This window comes from Panthera tigris, chromosome F2, assembly GCF_018350195.1.
Source record: "Panthera tigris isolate Pti1 chromosome F2, P.tigris_Pti1_mat1.1, whole genome shotgun sequence".
NCBI classification, from domain to species: Eukaryota; Metazoa; Chordata; class Mammalia; order Carnivora; family Felidae; genus Panthera; species Panthera tigris.
In genome coordinates this window covers 59508854-59523815 of record NC_056676.1, presented here as the reverse complement: position 1 = coordinate 59523815, position 14962 = coordinate 59508854, and the positions used below count along the sequence as shown (strand labels likewise).

Below are 14962 nucleotides of genomic sequence, written 5' to 3'. Positions count from 1 at the left end.
TCTAACCTCCTTTCTTTTATTTTATACCATTCCTCTTTTTTTTTTAATACGAAATTTATTGTGAAATTGGTTTCCATACAACACCCAGTGCTCATCCCAACAGGTGCCCTCCTCAATACCCATTACCCACCCTCTCGTCCCTTCTACCCCCCATCAACCTTCAGTTTGTTCTCAGTTTTTAAGAGTCTCTTATGTTTTGGCTCCCTCCCTCTCTAACCTTTTTTTTTTCTTCCCCTCCCCCATGGTCTTCTGTTAAGTTTCTCAGGATCCACATAAGAGTGAAAACATATGGTATCTGTCTTTCTCTGTATGACTTATTTCACTTAGCATAACACTAATACTATCACATGAGGCATTAGGATTTTAACATATGAACCTTGGGGGACACAATCATTCAGACATGCGACAGCCTTCCTGAAGATTGTATGGGTACTTTTCTGTTAATGTTAGAAAAATAAATCCTATTTTTATCATCATCACCATTATTATTATTTTTAAGCCACTTTGAGGAGGGCTTTCTGCCACTTGTAACTTAAGTATTCATAACTAATGAGAAGAATATGTGGAAGTTTTTTACCTTCCTTAGCACATACTCACAGAGCCCATTGATAAAGAAGCAATACAGAAAGCTAAGCTTGGACCCTCACAGGCCACATGAACTGTTTACGAAGGATTGTATTGTTAGTACTGTCAGAATTTGTCAAAGAGTTGGGAATTGGGAAGAGAATGTTGGGAGAGACAAGTGTGGCTACAGGGAGACTGAGCTCTAAATAATTCATGTCACAGATGACAAAGGCTTGAACCAAGTGGTAGCAATGGAGATGGAGAGAAGTACATGGACTTGAACTATTTTGTAGAAAGATTTATAGGTCATAAATCATAGGCTTCTCCAGCTCTAACATCTACCATTTATTTGACCAAATGGCACAATTGCTAGTATTAATTCAATATGCTTCCCTGATGTTCTGAAGTTTATTTTCCCCAATTCAAATTTTATGAGGCCCTGGACATAGCACTTCAATGTCATGGATCATTCTGTTTTTACCTCCCAATATCAGCCCCTGCTCCTTCCTCACCCTCCTTTCTCCAAATGAGAGATAGAAAATAATAATCAATGAAATTTTTATTCATTCTCCTAATAGTCTGACAATGTTATTTCTTAATTGCTGCAATGGATGTTTTATTCAGCAGTGTGTTGAAAGAGATAAGTTAATCCAGCTGCCAGGATGACATGAAGGGAGACATAAAAGTTATTGCTTTGGGTGCTGCTTCGGGCAACCCTCTTTCATTTTTCTTTACTGTCTCCCTATCTGTCGGAAAGGGGAAAAATATCTTTGCTGTTCGCTGATCTCTTGCACTGCCATACACAACTAACCAAGAAATAATATTTTTCTAGGTAATGTACTTTCATGTTTGATTTGATGGAATTTCATGAAGCCTTGACATGATTTTGAAGTTCTCTTTAAAGATCCAATGGCTTTTGCATTTGCTGAACTCTGCCTTACAGAAATGCATTCTTTTAAGCCCCGGAAAAAAATCTGCAATAACATTTATCGCTTTGCTCCCCCTAAACCTAAATAGGCCAACTGAGTAAAAGCAAGTGGCTTGGTAATATACAGATTTGCCTCACTTTACAGGAAGATACATTCCTGAAAAGTTAATCGGTTTTAAAATAAATCCAATTCTACTTTTAAAACTCTGAGAAGTGAACTATTTCAGGAAACTCACCATCTACTTTTTTTTTTTTTTTGTATGAAGCTGTATCCTTTTGTGGTGCAAATATTTGTGACCAAATTTATCCGCTTGACTGTCTAAAATATTTGTATTTGTTGTTTATGAATGGCATATATATAACATATATGTGTTTTATATATATATATATGTATATATATATATATATATGTTTTATATATATGTTTTAATGTCCAGTAATAATAATGACAAGAATCTGTTTCTCAGTCAAGCACACAAACTCAGTACTGAAATATAATATTTAACGCCCAAGAAAGGAACATTTTGTATATATTTCTGTTCTTTCTAAAAAAAATCTCTGCACTAAATTATCCATGGCAGTGAAAATGTCAATAATATTAATATCAATAATAAGAATAAACAGCTAATTGGGGTATTTCCATGACTATTGTCAAACACAACCACTTATTTTTCACTCTTGTGGTTCTTTGCAGTAAGCACTACTACCATTACACAAATAAAATAATTTAAAACAATTCTTTTATGTATTGTTGTTTTGTAATCTCATTTACTGTCTATCTGAGAGCAGGAATCCAGACTCTGACAACATATCCAAATATATACAGCCCTCATGAAGGTATTGTGTCATTATTTAGATAACACATGTCTAGAATGGAAAGAAAACAGGCATATGGAAAAAAATGTTTTGTGTAGTTACATGTTACAGAAATATGTTTGTCATTTCAAAGGTTTTGGGCATGTTATAGTGAGCAGGGACCAAGGAAGGGCCGCCTATGATTCATGGGAGCCCAGGAAAGAACTTCTGTTTTACCAAGCCCAAGAAACCCCTTCAAAAGCAAAACATGAAGAGGGGTCTCTATGGACTGGAGGGGAAAATAATTCTCAAGCCTTCCTTAGTGGTATGGAGGTGAGGGTCAAAAAGGGATAAAACAAAACTTTAAAACACTAAAGAGTTGATTATTGAAGCTAAACCTTCTGAATAATACTGTCATTCAAGGGTGAAATTTCAGGATTCTGGACTAGAGTTAGCACAATAAAGAAAAACTTAAGGGATAATAAAATCATCCCACTTGTGCGTATCTAATGAGTCTACAAATAATAAGTCTAGCACTCACCCCTTATAAAATCATCATGATTCCCTAACACAAATATTATGGATTTTCTTTCTAATGAGAAGACATGGAAGAAATTTAAGTATCCTCATCCTGAATCCCCCTTTTTTTTCTGATCAGCTTTTTTGGTTGTGTTATACTTGTCCCAAGAACTATTTCCTTTCCTCTCACTGAGCATTTCCCAAGCCCTCTGTCTCTCAGTTGTCCATGAAGGACTCATGGAAATGTAACATTTCATAAATTGGAATTTAAAATAAGAATGAGTATCTGTTAAAAAAGTCATTTTACACAAATCGTATTTATAATGTTTTATCCCATGTAACTTAATGGGTACTCTCCAACAATGCCAGATATTTTTAAATACTTCCGTTTATTCCCTTGAACAAAGATTTTTACACTGCACAAGTCAATACTTTAAGTTTTCTCATATTTTTGGCCATATTCTTTAAGAACTTAAACAGTCATGAATGTATGTTTAAGAGCAAGCACTGCTAACATAGTCAAAAGGCACTGAAGTACTCGGATCGATAGAACATAGTTCTTGTTCCAAGGAACTATGGTCTGGTAGGAAAAATAAGAAAACAAGCAAAGATCAACAACATAGACAACATAATATTATAAGTGTTATGATGGCTATAAGCACAGGGTGCAGATAGTCTGTAAAAGGAGTTGCATCTAGTCTTTTCCTGTGGAAATTGCTTTTAGACTTAAGAAGGTTGTAAGGTTTATCATTGTAATATTGGGTAGCAATGATATTCAGCCAGTAATTGGACTTTCTGTTTACATTTGAGGCAAAAAAAAAGTAAACCTGAAAAGAAAGAGTATGGGTACATCTAATAGGTGGCCCTATTAGCAAATTGTCTTTCTTATTCTTATTCTTATATTCTTATTCTTATTCTTATTCTTATTCTTATTCTTATTCTTATTCTTATTCTTATTCTTATTCTTATTCCTTCAATACTCAAGTGGGATTATTTGCAGAGATTGTGATACTCAGGGACTTCTAAGATATAATAAGCAATATCTAGGATTGTTTCTAAAGAATTATATGGAGATAAGAAAATAATAAATAATGAATGTGGATAGGAATAAGAGTCTGACTTTCATCTAATTAACTTATAATGTGGAGCAAATAGTAACTAGGTATTATACTTAGTACATTCATGTTCATGCTTTTACATATTTATACTATGCCTCATTATACAAATGCTCGAAATGACTTTGGGAATTTCATAAGCAAAGTGAAGAATACTGCTAACACAATGAAGCTGATGTAGTTTTGGATTAGATATGTTTAGAGAGATTCAACGTTTGAGCATGATAGGAAAATTATCAACTAGGAGATAATAGTTGACAGGGAGCCAACCCCCTTAATTATGCAAATAGATTAATATGAAAATATTGGTTTAATTGATTTATACACATACAACAAACAAAGGAGATGATTTTCATGTAACTGGTCTCAGTGGCCTAAAAATCCAGAAAATTTAATTTAATTAAACACAGAGTATGTATAAAATATTCACTCTGAGAGAAGAAGGAAAAAAAGTCTCTTAGTTGCTAAGAGTACTAACACGAAATTTACTGAGATTGGAACTTTCAAACTGGGAAAGCTCTAAGGAAACTTTTTTTTTACTGTTTTTGTTTATTTTTGAAAGAGAGAGAAAGAGAGAGAGAGACGGAGTATGAGCAGGAGAGGGGCAGAGAGAAGGAGGCACAGAATTTGAAACAGGCTCTAGGCTCTGAGCTGTCAGCACAGAGTCCAATGCGGTGTTGGAACTCACAAACCATGAGATCATGATCTGAGCCAAAGTCACAGACTTAACTGACTGAGCCACCCAGGTGCCCCTAGGGAAACTTTCCTTAATCACCCTAGGAGAATAGAATGCTTATAAACCAAATTTCTATTCCTCTTCACTCTTCCTTTTACTCCATCAAATGTCCTGATGTGATACAACTCATTTTATTAATTGATGTTTTCTTCTATCTTTATCTATAGTACTTACATAGGGTATTTATTTGCCACTAGTGTGAACCACCTTTAAAGACAGCAGAATAAGCTGGTGATACGAGTTTTGCATATGGTTTGACTTGTTCTAGAACAATCCATGTACTTGATTTGTTAAAGCTGTGATACTATGATCCTTCCAGAATCAACCCTCAGATTTACTAGCCATATAAAAGAGATGCTGTTCCCTCAGCAGGAAAGGCTATCCTAAAGGATGTCTGCCTCTTGGCACCCCTCCCCAAGGAATGCTCTAATGTTAACACACACTTCCCTCAGAGGGAAAGCAATTCAAAGGTAAACAATCAGCTACCTCTCCCAGACATCTGACACATTATGTACAAAGTACCCTCAGTCCTGGAGGCTATTTTGTCAGTCTCAATCTTTAAAGTATATAGCATAACGATTTAAAAGAGCCACCCGACAAGGGCATGGACATGTCTCAACCTTCACTTGGCTACATTTCAAAGAAACCGCACTGGCCATCTGAACAGCTCTGCTTTATATTCTACCAAAAAGACAAACTTCTGAACGAGAAAAAAAAATCTACCAGACGAGAAAACATTATGGCCAGCATGGTTGTGAAACACACAACACACCCAAGCAGTAATGAGCCTGGTTCACGTAACGTGAAAGTCAAGTGTGAGGTTTTGTTTCTGATTTGGGGTTTTTTGTTTGCTTTTTTGTTTTGTTTGTTTAGCGGGTGTTTTTGGTGTTTTTCATAACCTAATTTTTGCATCTGTAAGAGCGGAGTCTCGTTGTGATCGATTTGGGAACACGTGGTGACGTTCCATCAAGCCATTTATCGTTTGGATAGTTTGATCAAGAGCCATAAGCTATACCGACTGAGCCAGCCAGGTGCCCCAAGCCAGGGCCAGGTTTGATCAAGATCTGTCTTTAATAGGCCGATATATCTCATTTTCTTACATTGAAATACAGTTTTGTATTTTAAAATCATTCTTACTTGTAACAAATTAATTTTGAGTGTTACTATCAGTTTGTACCAATTTATACAACTCCCAAGAAACTGGGTAAAGGTCTAGAAGCTGGTTTCTTCAGTTATTTAAAAAAAAAAAAAATTATTAGTGGGCTCCTGGGTGGCTCAGTCAGTTAAATGTCCAGCTTTTTATTTCTGCTCGGGTCATGATCCCAGGGTCATGACTAATAAAGTCTGCCTCTCCCCAACTTATATCCCCAACTTATCTCTCTCTCTCTCAAAATAAATAAACTTAAAAATCCCCCCCCCAAAAAAAGAAAAAAAACTTTATTAGTGTGTCAATAGCATTTTCAGCGATCTCCACTATGTCATTATGGAAAAATACTGTGAGTTTTACCAATTTGAGTTTATTTTTCCACATGGGCACTCTATAGGTTTTTACCTATGACGAAAGTAAATTGTTGAAGTAAATGTGTCTGAATTGAAAGAGGCACATGAAGCTGCACAAGATTCTGATGTTGGTGTCTAGCTCTTTAACAAAGGGGACTCTAGCAACCTTCAGCAAGTATGGCCAAGATGCTTTGGTCCCACTAGGGTCCACTTGCATGTGTCCTACTTAGTTCCTGTCCGTGCTGTTTGGTCCGTGCTACCATCACTGCTTCTTGCCTCAAGGATGAATGTATAAGTTTTGGGTTTTGCACACGCACTAGCTTAAAAAAAACAACAAAAAAGTCTTTTAATCTGGAGACTCCATTAACTGATATCAATGGAAAACTCAGCCATCATCAGCATTCTGCAAAGTATTTTGAAAGTAAGCATTTGATAAGTACTTGCCTCTCTTTGTGAGATCAAGAATTCCTTCCTCCACAGCCCTTACGGGAATCCTCCGCAGTATAGACAATGAACTAGATGCTTCAAACTTATTTTGCCTCGAGGCTTATTTCTTATTTAATGTCTTCATTGAAAGAGCTTTTCCGTAGGCCCAACACACTGCTCCGAGCCCACGAAGACCATCATTAAAACAAATAATATCACCATTTCTTGATTGACTGAAAGAGGTGCCTTAGAAAATATGCAGATTTTGAAGTCTTAGACTTGGTTCAAATTACAGTTCCTCACTTACTGTCTGTGGTATCTTAATGCATGATTCAGATTTCTGGGTCCTATTTAATGGGGATTGCCAAAATAGCTGGCATAGTAAACAATTTTGAAATACATGGTATTGGTGATAGTGACTCTAGAATTGGAAAACTGGCACTAAGTGAAACATAAACTCTGATTACCCAAGAATGAAAGAGGAGATGGAACCTAAGCCCTGCTTAGATTTGTGTATAGCTAAGTTGTCTCACATACAAGCCCATATCCCAGACCAGTGCTGTCACTTAAGGGTGTTAGTCCCCAAGTTCCTAGGGTTGGGTTGGAAGTAGCCATAATTCCTGACACGTATGACTTCCTTTACCCACTGTAGCTCAGATAGCACTTCTCATCTCTTCTACCTCCATTTGTAGCAAGGTGGGGTACACTATGTCTGGGGAAAAAATTGGAGAAATAGGTACATTTTATCTTTGTGTACCCCTAAGGTTGGGGGAAAGGTCTATTTTAGAGAAATACTTTAAATTTAAATAAACATCAGATGGTAATTCAAATCTGCAGGAACAAATTAAAAGAACCAGAAATTATAAGTAAAAGGTTACTATACCAGTTCTATAAATACATCTATTTCCTCCTTTCTTCTCTTAGCTTTTATATTTTTATAAAACATAAATTATGGAAAGTAATGATTATAGCAATGTATCATTAGATATGTAATATGTATAACAATAATAACATAAAAAGGAAGGAAGAGAAAATTGGAATAACATTTCTCATCACTGGAATTAAGTTAGTATTAATGTCAAGTTGGTTCTGATACATTAAGTAATCACTATGAAAATAACTTGAAAAAATAGTAAAACATCATTAAAAGAATTTAAATAGTAAAGTATAAAATAACAAGTTGATACAAAATAATTGATTATGATTTACCTTTGATACTAGATACTATTTCTTTTTTTAAATGTTATTTATTTTTGAAAGGGTGCAAGTGGGGGAGGGGAAGAGAGAGGGGAATAAAGGACCCCAAGCAGACTCTGTGCTGACAGCAGCGAGCCCAGTGTGGGGCTTGATCTTACAAACTGAGAGATCATGACCTGTTTTTTTTAAACAATGAGAGTTATATTAGCCGTTTTAAATTCCTCATTTTGCTGTTTTCTACCATATATCTCTGCCTGGTGCCAAGACTGCATCACTGCAATGACTTCTCGATAATAGATGATCCTTACCCAGAAATACCACCTTACTGTCCACCTTGGATTTAGCTGCCTCCGCTTTTGTAACCCCTTTATATGTTCCTCCAGCTCATCAATGTTGACCCATAGGTAGGGACATCTCTATGCCCCTAGTCAGCAGGAAGAAGCCTACAGAAGATGAGACCTTCCACCTTCAGCAACCTTGAAGATTTAAGGGTCAAAATTGTTCAGTGTGGGTGGATGTGATGAGGGAGTGTGGGGCGGGCTGAGGACAAAGTGCAAGCTAGTGTACCCCCTCCCCACAAGGTGGGATATATGTGATATTCCTCAGGCCCTCCTGGTTGCTCAAGGACAGAGGAAAGGAGAGAAAACAAATAGTTAACTGATAGAGATCTTAGTCATACAGGACGTGGGTCTCCGTCAGTTTACAAATATCTTAGTAAATTACAAGAAAAAGGCAATTTTATCAACATAATCTCCAGAAACCTATAGACTCAGTTTCCTAGACCCCCAACATCACCCCTCCATAGTGATATGGATAACAAAGGCAGGAAGGAAATGACAGGTAAAATGAAATGCCTTCATAACCTGCAGCCCATTGACAAACACTTGGGGCAAAAACAGAATATAACATTTCTCCAGGAACGTCCTAAAGTTAATGCCTTACTAGAGGGAAAACAACCTTAGCTTGACAATAGCAAGGCCTCAGGTAACTTAGCAGCCCTCTTTAGCATATCAAAGTCCCTCTAGAGGCCTTTTGACTTTACCTTGCAGTCTCCATTGTATAAAACCAGCCATTCTTAACAACCCAAGTGGAGCTCTTTCTGCCTTAGGGTCCAGTCCCAGTGCTTTAATAAGATCACCTTTTTGCACTAAAGACCTATTTTCAAGAATTCTTTCTTGGTCGTTGGCTCCGGACCCCCGACCATCACTCCAGAACCTCATCATATGGCTCCCAATGTCTGATTCACCTTGCATGTGGCCTCTGTTCATTGTCTCTTCCTTTCAGTACACTTCACATTTTCCTGGTTCTTTGTGTATAGAATAATTTCGTTATTGTTTCTCAGACATTGTGAATGTTATAAAGACACAGAATTTGTATATTATTATATTCCCCTGAAGAGCATTGACATTTTTGTTTAGCAGTCAATTTAGTTGATTACACTTAAATTGCAAGCCTTCACCCTCACCTCTAATGAGGCAAGTTATACCTCAGTTATTTCTGTTGTCCTAACTTGAGGTGTTTGAAGTCTGCTTTGCACAGGTGTGGTTCAGGGCATCAGCAGAGACTTGGACAGAGATGACAAACATTATCTGGGCCACCCTTCCAGGAATCTGTCCTTCCCAGAATTGCATCTTTACATTTCTGATGCCATGACCAGATTGAGAATTTTGTCTTCTGGCTTCTCAGACTAGCAGTACAGAGGATTTTCTATCAGATCATCAGGCACAACTCTGAGACTACACTACATTACAGTTCTGAGACTTCAGGCACACTACACTGAGACTACATTACATCTTCAGACAATGAGCAAATATGTTGAATTCTCCCTGTGTTAGTCCCTTCTTCGAAGATTTTGCTCTTCTCTAAAATATGTGATGTGTTTTTTTTTCCCAACTTAGAATAAAATTCTCTTTATCACTGGCTTGCAGCAATTTGATTATGATATTATTAGCATGGTTTTCCTTATACTTATTATGGTTAAGGTCACTGAGATTTTTGAATCTGTGAATTTAAATTTTAATCAAGTCTTGAAAATATCCAGCCATTAATTTGTCAATTTGTTTTTGCTCTTCCCTTTTTGTGGAACTCTAATTACACACTTGTTCCCTAGACTTCTTTATGTTGTCTCACAGCTTAATGATACTAAGTTCTTTTTTTCAGTCGTTCTTTTTTTTTTCCTAGCTGTGTTTTATTTTGGATAGTTTTCATTCTTAGATCTTAAGCTCATGAAAAAATTTTTGCAGCATCTGATCTGATTTTAAACATACTCAGTAAATATCTCATTTGAACTATTGTAATTTTCATTCTTAGGAGTTCTCTTTATTTTTCTATCCTCCTTATCTCTATTTACTATGTTTATTTTCCTTTACTATGTTTACTTTCCTTTAAAAATATGATTACAATAGCCTTTTCTATTATAGCATCATTTATTTATTTTTGTAAAGTTTTTATTTAAATAAAAATTTATTTTTATTTTAATAAATTTTTATTTAAATAAAAATATGTTAGTTAACATATCGTGGCTTAGAGTAGCTTTTTAATGCTTTTGTCTGCTAATTCTTTCTTTGTCGTTACTTTCTATCTGTTTTCAATGACTGACTTTTGTTACCTAGTTAAGACTCACGTAATCTTTCTGGTAATCTTTCATTGGATCCTGAGCACTGTGAACTTACATTGTTATCCTTCTGGATTTTGTTTTTTTCCTTTTTTAAAAAATATTTTTTTAATGTTTACTTATTTTTGAGAGAGACAGGGCACAAGTGGGGGAGGGACACAGAGAGAGGGATACAGAGAATCTAAAGCAAGCTCGAGGCTCTGAGCTGTCAGCACAGAGCCTGACTCAGGGCTGGAACCCAAGAACCACAAGATCAGACCTGAGCTGAAGTCTTTGGAAGCTTAACCAACTGAGCCACCCAGGCGCCCCTGTTGTTTTGCTTTAATGGTTGCTGGCTTTGTTCTGGTGGACAGTTAAGTACTCACAGCTTGATTTGATCTTTTGAGGTTAATTTCTAAGCCTTGTTTGTGTGGGTCTCAAGTATCCTTTACTCTTGGGATGTTTTAGTCTCACTACAAGAACCAGCCCTTCTACAGTTTATACCAAATTTTTCAGATGACCATCAAGAAATTTCCATTCTGGCTAATGAGAACTTGAATGATTCTTAGTTCACTGTAAGGTCTCAGGACAATTTCATACACAAAATGGTAGACATTATGTTGTACAACTTTATGGATTTCTATTCTACATATATGCACATTTGTATTCAAGAGATTTATGGAACTTATAAAATCATTTCCTTCTCCCCAGAACTGTGCCATATAACTTGCCACTGGTTCAGATTTGCTGACTTCTCAATTTGTAGACTTCTTCTCAACTCAGCAAGACCTCTATTTTGTATCTAGAATTCCCTCTCCCTGCTCCATAATTCATAATGTGACCCCAATCAGAAGTCGAGGATGATCTTAAGTTTTACTTCATTTATTTCCTTTCTTTCAGAGATCAAGTCCTGCACTGCCCTGTGCTTCAAAATCTGAAAATTGTTGTTTCTTCTATTTTGTCCAAATTTCTAGTATTTTTCAAAATGGAAGGTTAAAAATGGTCCCTGTCACTCCATTATCTCTTTAGAGTTTTAACTGTTATTTACTCTAGTTGACAAGAGGTAATGTGAGCAAACTTGATGATGTAAAGAGGGGAAATGATATGTGTTGAGAGTCTCCTATGTGCAAAACCTCATATTTAGTCATTAATATCACATCTCATTCAAATTGCAAAGCAGAAAAGATCATTGCTCAAATACATTTATTGACTGATTTACTGGTATCTTCTACTTACCAGATCATTAACAAAGAACACAAATTCTAAGGATCTTCATGTTTGAATAGGAGTTTACTTTTACATCCATATAATACTGGAAAGAGAAACTTCAAAATATGAATCATCATACCTAATAAATAAGATAGTCAATATTCAATACATATCCTTGGTTGTCTGATAATGACTGAGTTAAGTAATTAATTTTATGTTTTGCCTTTGTTGCTTGTTGTAACTGCAGATACTAGACCTAATTGAATCAAGAGAAAGCAAATTTCTATCTGATATTCAAACAGAAGACCCATCTGTATCATGCCCACACATAAAAAAACTTCTTTCGGGTCTCTTTCAAGAGCTTTAACAAGTCTTTTAAGATAGAGGTGAACAAATGTGAACAGTTTCAGCCACACATACAAATATAAAGGTAACACTACCTGACATGTTGGAGTGCTTTAATTTGTTATAAGATCATATTACAAATTGGGACACCTGGTTGGCTTAGTCAGTTATGTGTCCGACTCTTGGTTTTAGCTCAGGTCATGATCTCACGGTGTGTGAGTTCGAGCCCCACATCGGATTCTGTGCTGACAGTGCGGAGCCTGCTTGGGATTCTGTGTCTCCCTTTCTCTCTGCCCCTCACCCACTCACGCTGTCTCTGTCTCTCTCAAAAATAAATTAACTTAAAAAAAGATCATATTATACATTTATTGGACAACCATATACTCACGTCAAATATTAAGTACGTGATCTTAGGGTGTTATTAAAATATTTCATCTTTAATATATATATCACATGAATTTTGGAATTTTTTAAGATCAACTTATATCAGAGATTGGCAAACCATGGCTCATAAGCCAGATACAATCCACTCCCTGTCTTTATAATTGAAGTCTTATTGGAACATAGTCACTCCCATTTATTTATATTTCTTTGGATGCTTTCATGCTATAACAGCAGAGTTGAGTACTTGTAGCAGAAGCTGTATGGCCTACACAGTCTAAAATATTTACTAACTGCCCCTTAACAGAAAAAAATTGTCCAGACTTGACTTAACATGTATGTTGCAGTAGAAGGAAGAGGTTAGGGAATGGAAAGGAAATAGTGGGGAATGAGCAATCCAGATTGTCTTTTTGGTCCTCATTGAAAGAGATGGAAGACAGAGTAGGAAGAGAACAGTGTCCACATGGTCACTATACATATTACTCTTTGGTCCTGTGCCTCACTTAAAATTATAAATGTAAAGATAATTTTTAGCATCTGGAAGAGAATCTAGAGAGCATTTAGACTTTTAGCAAACTCCCTAAATCCTGCTAAGTTCTTATTTCATTCATGTGAAACAGTCTTGTAATATTTTTTTACAGGATTAATATAAGACCAAGATTAAATGAATGATGTATGTGAAAATGTTTTCAAAATGCCAATGCCTACCATCAGTAGGTACTCAATATAATTTGTTGCACATACTAGTTACCTAGACCCCACTCATTTTATAGATGAGGAAACCAAGGCAGAGAGATTAGAGGGATGGGGCAAGATCACTCTATAAGTTTGTAGTGTATACATGAATCGATCCACATCTTGCAACATAATTTACACTGGAGTCCCTAGACCTCCTTCTTCCACTGCTCTGTCTCCCTTGCCTGGCATGGGGCTGAAGAAGATTTTCTCAGCCCTATTCAACCTCCCATCCAGCGTATAAGAATAACTGTATCCTCATAGACATTGGCTTGAAACACTCATGGTTGGTTTGGTTCTTTTTTTTTTTTTTTTTCTTTTTTATATATTTTGTCAGATTTGGGTTTTGAGGGTCTTTTTGTTCTTGGGTTTTGGTGTTTGGGTGTGTGTGTGTGGGTGTGTGTGTGTGTGTTATTGTCGTTGTTTTGTTTTTTGCTTCTTTAGAATCTGGAGAATGAAAGGAATGGCAAAACATATCCTTTATTACCCACATCTTATATAAGAACATATAGTAATTAAGATCTGAAACCTAAGCAAAGTTAAGTGGATTTTAGCTGAAATATAAATATACATGTATGTATGTATGTATGTGCTTTTATGTGAGTATACGTATATGTATATATTGCAAATAGATGCCTAATACTGCTTTACCTTCCTTTAAGTGAATATAGATTGGTGCTGCCCCAAAGTCAATATCAAATCTAAATATGTCTCTTCTCAACATGTTTTTTTAAAAGGCATAAGATCATTTCCTGTGAAATTATAGAATGTATCTCTAGGTATACTTTTAACCATTAGAACCACACAGAAAAATCCAACTGAAATACAAGATAATCCCTTTACAGCCTGCACCATAGTCATTGTATCTTCATTATCTATAACGCCTGTAGTGCCTGGGGCTTGTGTTTGGCACTCAATTGTTTAACAAATGAATATTTTTCTCCCTTGAATTATTCTTTCCTTTCAATCTCTTACCAAAAAAAAAAAAAAAAAAAAAGAAATACTGAAAAGAAGACTTTAAAAATTACATCTTTCAAGCAAACTCTTTAAAATCTTTATGGAAGTTCAAAAACATTTTAAAGCATTTTAATTTGTTTTGTTCTTTCTGTACTTGATGCCAAAGGCATGATGTTGCCTGCCTCTGCTTGCTTACAGGTAGAGGCAACTTGACTCGGTGTAATGGAGGACGCCAGGAGAGGTAAGAGAAAGCAGGAGATGGAGATACCATTTCAGAACCCGATTGTACATCTCCTTGTGCAGATCTCTTTTCGAGTGGCGTGCGTGGTAGTCTAGCTCCAACTCTCTACTTGTTAGAGTAACAATAATAAAAGAGAGGAATGTCCTAACAGTTGTGGGTGGGTGGACTCAGCCAGACCTGAAGAACCCATAAGTGTTCTCCACTTGAGCCCAATTCTGTCTGAATCACTTTCGTTCCCAGGAGCAGCTGTCTTTCTACTGGGAAAAGATAGCAAGCCTATCAATACTTACTTATTAACAATGGAGGCTTGCCGCTCACTTAAAAATCATTTAGATTCCTATTGTTGGCATTTGTTGATAAGTGTTTACCTATGTAAAATAGTCAGCAGTGAACTAAACCACCTAGGGATCTGCATATGCAGAAATGCTAATGAAAAGAAAATCTAGATTAAAGAGGCATCACCGGTATGTGGCTGGGTTATGCATGATTTCATTTTTTAAAGTTTTCATCTTCTGAAATTAAGGGCAAAATAAAGGGCACAAATGAATGCAGCATGTGGGCAAGGCTTAGAAAATTTTTAAATGTAAACAGGGACAAATGGTAATGTCGCATCCATAAAGTGGGATTTGGAAGCCAAAGAGTTATCCTTTTTAAGGAAAAGTAAGTCAGTTCACTTCTCTTAATTTGGAAGTATTTATTACAAGAATTTTTGTTGTTGAGC

General features: G+C 36.1%; 1 protein-coding gene across 1 annotated transcript in view; it reads left to right on the top strand.

Annotated features, from left to right (window-relative positions):
* The first annotated feature begins 14224 nt into the window (after nt 1-14224).
* Nucleotides 14225-14962, top strand: part of TRPS1 (transcriptional repressor GATA binding 1) — a 373555-nt gene continuing 372817 nt past the window's right edge. Inside the window, exon 1 of the mRNA XM_042972939.1 lies at nt 14225-14241. The gene's annotated coding sequence lies outside the window, so the exon portion shown is untranslated. The remainder of the gene's footprint in view (nt 14242-14962) is intronic.